The sequence below is a fragment of the Pocillopora verrucosa genome, chromosome 12 (genome assembly GCF_036669915.1).
Source record: "Pocillopora verrucosa isolate sample1 chromosome 12, ASM3666991v2, whole genome shotgun sequence".
Taxonomy (NCBI): Eukaryota; Metazoa; Cnidaria; class Anthozoa; order Scleractinia; family Pocilloporidae; genus Pocillopora; species Pocillopora verrucosa.
In genome coordinates this window covers 16,811,984-16,817,931 of record NC_089323.1, presented here as the reverse complement: position 1 = coordinate 16,817,931, position 5,948 = coordinate 16,811,984, and the positions used below count along the sequence as shown (strand labels likewise).

General features: G+C 41.2%; 1 pseudogene; it reads left to right on the top strand.

Annotated features, from left to right (window-relative positions):
* The first annotated feature begins 3,533 nt into the window (after positions 1–3,533).
* On the top strand, positions 3,534–4,758 carry LOC136277212 (uncharacterized; annotated as a pseudogene).
* Positions 4,759–5,948: the final 1,190 nt, after the last annotated feature.

The following is a 5,948-nucleotide window of genomic DNA, read 5'->3' as shown; positions in this document are numbered from 1 at the left end:
TTAATGATTTTGAAGAGAAAGGAAGAAAGTTCTTGAAACATTCTATGTTAAATGAAACTTTGTTATGAATGTTAATTGTGATTGCAACAAAAACATCTGTGAAGCTATAATAACAATAACCTTTCCAGGTAAACAAACCATAATGAAGCATGATATGAATAAATTTAATCTCACCCAGTTTGAATGTAGAATCCAAAATGTAATTAACTTACTGGTGAATAGGAAAAAGCTCAATGTGTTTTTTCCTGCCTCCGTCATTCTAAATATCACAAATCAATCATGCCACCACTTCAGTGTGATTTTTTAATGATGTGTACTTTTTCTTATGGACAGCTATTTTTAGTATCTATCTTTTACCAGCTGACATCTGAGAAGAATGAAGTCCACACCGGCAATTTGACACATTGCAGGCAAACCCTGATTAAATTTTTGGTCAAAAACATGAACAGCAATAGAAGAAATTAGCTAGCATGATTCAAGTTTCCCTTCTTGAGTATTCTGTGATGTTTTTTTTATCAAATGGTAAATTTTACAGTTTCCCTCATTTCACTGTCTTCTGTTCACTTGTTTGTTTGCTTTCCTCACAATCTTGGCTATTGTTGCCAACAAATTCAAGGAGCATATACATGAAAATGCGCACAGTTAATAACACTTTAATCCCTGAGAGTGACTAGTACCTAATTTCTTCTTTCAATGTCACCCCTGAGTCGCACATCAAGGTCACGAGAATAAAGGAAATGATAATCAACTGAAGGACCTGTGATTGTAAGACAAATTCTCCCTGCGAGCACTTTAGGAAATGTATAGAGAACAGAATGGAGAATATGCATTCTGATATTAGGGTGTAAAGGGTGAAAGACATCATGTAATCAGTTATACATATGTAGAGTACTGCTTGAATATATGATTGTAGTAAGTACAAGTGCCAAGTAAACATCATTCTGTGGTCTTCTACTCTCCCATCATTACAATATGATGAAATCCCCCATTTGAACCCTTTAACTCTTATGAGTGACCAAGACAGAATTTCTCATTATAATATCAAAACAATATCAAGCAGACAAGTTTTGAGAATAAAGAAAAATATCAGTTAGGGGATTATAAGATGATCCAATACTAAATCCTCCAAACTAACATCACAAGAACTGTATGGGAGATAGTAAGGAGAATTACTAATGAGATCTTGGGAGTTAAAGTGTAAAGTCCCACTGGTTACCTAGACAGAATTCCTCCTTACATTATTAGAATGATATAAAGTAGACAAGTAACGAGAGAGTTTCCTAAAATCGCATGAAAGTTTAAAATGTGCTTCACTTGTGCTGTATATACGGATTTATCGTTCTTAATTACCAATGAAATTCCGGGGGTGTGACTCAATTACTTCAAAAGAGAATATCCAAGCAGGGTACAAAAATGGTCCGCGAATTGTAAACTTTTAATGTGTTGACAAAACTTCCCTAAATTATGGTGCAGATACAAATCTATCATTCATAATCGTTTATGAAATTCCGAGGCTGGACCTCAATGAGTTTAACAGAAAATATTCAGGAAGGTTACAGAAACAGATTCTCAAAAACTGCTCTTGAATTCGAAAACTGTAGACAACAATAATTTACGCTAACCATGTGCTTACCAGCGTGCTTGTGAGGTCAAATTGTCAGAGCCCCGTTTAATTGCAAAATGTGATGACTATTAATTTCAGAGATTAATTCTTCAGTTTCCAGCATAAGTCCCTCTTGCTTCTTGTACATTTATTTATTTATTAATTTTTTGTGTTGCTATGTGAATTGACAGGTCGGCTCGTTGCCATGGGCCACGTGCTCATGTGTGAGATAAAAAAAAACAAGTTGAGTTGAGGAGTTTGGACATCGGCAGAAATATTGGACAAGATGGCGGCGGCGCTTGCGCATTTCGTCCATAATGGCGTCCAAATAATATAAGAAACTGTATGGAAATTTGTAAAATTTCTAAAATATAACAATCAGGAGCTCATGGTCCCGTCTGCTCTCGATCGAGACATATTCAGTACTGATTCTGCTCAAATTGTATAACTCATGGTACGAAACACTCTTCTTTGCAGATCGAGCCGTGATCGCCGCCATATTGAATTCTCTTGATATTCTATTATTCCGGAGTGTAATACGATATACCGCTGATAATTGTTAGCGGGCTCGAAATGTCCTTGATTTCTGGCGATGAGTAACGTGAGCGAATAAAGTTGTTTAAAAAAAAAAATCGAATCAGCCGAGTCCACATTGTCGTCCAACAACGACATTTGGTCCTTCGAGCCGGATATTGAACGAAATCAGCGAAAAATCGCCGAGTCAAGCTGTAAGTCACCCGTGTACATGTAACTGCGTGTAATATTATCACCGAGCCGTGCGGTTGAATATTGTGAAGATTCATTCAATTCGCACTAAGATGAGTGCCTCGAACAGAGGAGAAGACAAAACACCACAACTGTTTACGCCAAGTGAGTCCACTACTTCAAGTAAACGTTCCGTTTTGAGAAAGAAATCGCAAGCCAAGAAGTTAGCCCTTGAACAAAAAATGGCCGATCAAACGTTCGCAAATGAGATCGAGTGTCTGCGAGCCGAACAACTGCAGCGTGCAAAGCGTTTGGAACTTCAAAAGAAAGCTGAAGAATCAAGATTGGAATATGACTTCGAAAATTCCATCACCCAGGAAGACGGTATGTCGAATAAAGGCGATATGGATGAAGAGTTGAACGAATTACCTTTAGACTGTGTGAACGATCGGGTCTCGCGCTTAGACCTGGAAATTACTGAAAACACTGTTGTTGAAAAACCTGAAATTAAATCTACTAAATCAGAGGTCGTAACAGAGGTTGCTAGTCAACCCTGTAAAAAGGAGACACGTGAGTCATCTATTGCTAAAGGTCAAGCTGCTTTGAAAACCTCTGCCACAGGAAACCCTAGCGTGCAGACGTCGAAGACAGATCAGTTGTTCGAGAAAATGCTGCCAGCCTTTGTGAAAATCATTGAACCAAATGTGCAGAAATTTAATGGAAATCCACTAGAGTACTCAAAATTCAAAGCAGCTTTTAATGTTGAAGTAGATAAAAGGGAAGTTTACGATGCAACAGAGAAGCTTAAATTTCTGCTAGATTCTGTAGATAGAAGTGCAAAATCATGTCTGGCGAAATTCACGATAAGTTCAGACAGATACGAGGAGGCATAGACTGCGCTTCAAGAGCGTTTTGGCCGTGTAGACACAGTTTTGTCAGCTGGAAGAAGCGCATAGATCAATTTCCGACCATAGTGAAAGAAAATAGTACCCAGATCAGACAGTATCAAGAAATAGTTTCTGAGCTGATAGGCATTTTCAAGGAGTACGACTTCCATCATGAACTTAACTCGCAAGTCCCTAAAGCAACTGTTGCTAAACTTCCTGCACGCCTTTGCGGTAGATGGGCCGAGTTCGTTGAAGGAAAACCAAAGTTGTCAACCTGGGATTCATTTGCCAATTGGCTGGAAAAAGAGGCAAAAATCAGTGAGTCCAAGCAGCGGTGGATGCCAGAGAAGAGAGAGTGGAGGCGTTCAGATACATTTAAAGTTGAAAGGTGTAAGTCAGCCGACAAATCACAGTCTGGGCTGTTTGTAGGAGCCACAGGAGAGGCTTTACGCACCAGCTATGAAACAAAGAGGTGCCCAATTCACCAGTCCACCAATCACACTTTGCAGGAGTGCAAACGTTTTAAGGGAATGTTGACCAGCGAAAAGGTGAAAGTTGTTGAGGAATACAAACTATGCTTATGTTGTCTATTACTTGGTCATCGTCTGAGTAAATGCCGCGCTAGGAATAGATACAAAGAACTGTGACATGCGTCATCGTACCCTCGTATATAAAGTCGACTTGAAATTCATTGAACGGGCAAAAGCGAAACGTGAATCAGAACGAGTGCCAGATGTTGAGAGAGATCCAGCACAAGTTTCCTTGGAAGGTGAAGACTTGTCACCACGTCAGGCTGTGGAGCGCTACGAGGGGTATCGCCAATCAGCGTAAGTAGGTTGTGAAGCTGGTGGTTGTGCTTTGGTTGAAGTACTTCCTATAGTTGTCTTCGGAGAAAAAGGAAAACAAGAAGTGATGGCCTTGCGTGACTCAGGCTGTAACACAACACTTATAGATGAAAGTTTAGCGCTCTCACTTGGACTTCAAGGCAAAGATGTAGATCTCGAAATTCAAGTAGTAAATATGCGGAAGGTGTTTACTTCCCAGCACATCAAGAAATGCCGTGTCGCACGAGTCGGAAGAGACGAACTCCAGTACTCTTTGCGAGATGTGAGAACAATTCCTCGCCTGAATGGTCCGGATCAGAAGTTGAAGTGGTCAACAGTCAAGCAAGAGTATCAGCACCTGAAGAACTTGGACTTACGTGACACCGACACAGGTCCAGTGCAACTCATAATTGGAACTAAGAACTCTGATTTGATTCTATCAAAACAAATTGTGAAACCCTCTGGTCAACCGGAAGTTGACAGAGTACCTTATGCAGTTGAGACCTTACTTGGATGGGCAGTGAATAACTGGTTATCTGGTGAGCGAAGAGTAGCATCTCCGTACAATAGGTTCATGGTGTATGAAAGAAGTTCACTTGAAGATGAGGAGCTGAAGCAGCTGGTCGTGGCTCGGTCAGAGATAGAAACGTTAGGTGAAGTGAAGTTAGCAGATCCAACCCGTTCGATTGAGAACAAGCGAGCATTGTCACTAATGGAAAGACAACCTTTAAGAATGTGAGTGAAGATGCGTATTTGTCAGGCCTACGTTGGAGAGAAGAGAAACCATCTCTACCCAGCAATTACGAAATGGCAAAAGAAGAGGCTGCAATCCCTAGAGAAGAAGTTTGAGAGCTGCCCCGAGGTCAGAGAGAGATATGCAAAGTCAATCCAGGATGACACTGAGAAAGGCTATGTGAAGAAACTAGGTGAAGAGGAAGTACAGTGCGATAGTTAAGTGACTTGGTATTTACCACACAGATTTTCATTAACTCCAGCGTCTCAGAAGAGTATACGATGCATCAGCAAAGTTCATGGGACAAAGTTTGAACGATAAGATCTACACAGGGCCAGATCTTCTCTCCTCTCTGTTTGGAGTCTTCCCCAGGTTTTGCGAAGGAAAAATTGCAATGGCTGCTGATGTGAAAGAAATGTACCATATGCTTCGCCTCCCTGACCATGACAAGCCGGCGATGAGATTCTTATGGAGGAACTCTCTGAGAAAAGAACCGAGTGTGAATCAGTTCGAGAGAGCAGTGTTTGGAGAAAAGTCTGCACCATCCAGAGCGAACTATACTGTGAGGCGAAATACTGATGAGAATGGGGAAGATTTACCTCTGGGGAAAGCAGTCTACTAGCAATTTTACATGGATGATGGCCTACCGTCAACGGATTTTCGTGAGGAAGCTATTGAAATGCGGAAGCAGATGACTCAGTTATTGCGCTATAGTTATTATCAAGAGTGGCGTGAATGGTAGAGGGAAACAGAGAAGCTTGGCGAAGTGAGAATTCCAAGAACTTTACTTCTAGAACAGAAATCTATCCGAAAAACAGCACTTCATGTATTTTGTGACTCCAGCCAGGATGCCTATGGCGCGTGTGCGTACCTAAGACGTACGTTTACAGATGACACGGTAGAGTGTAGTCTTATTGCGGGAAAAGGCCGTGTTTCCGCTTTAAAGTTACTGTCTATCTGCCGGCTGGAGCTCATGGGAGCTCTAGTAGCTGTGCGACTAGCTGAAACACTGGTGAAAGAAATGACCGCAAAGATAGAGAAGATAATCTTCTGGAGTGACTCCACCACAGTCTTGCATTGGATCCGCTAGATAAGTTCTACTTATAAAGCATTCGTCGGCAACCGGGTGTCTGAGATTCACCCAATTATGAGCAATCTGGAGACCACACTGGGGGCGGGCACAGTGAGTTGGAGAT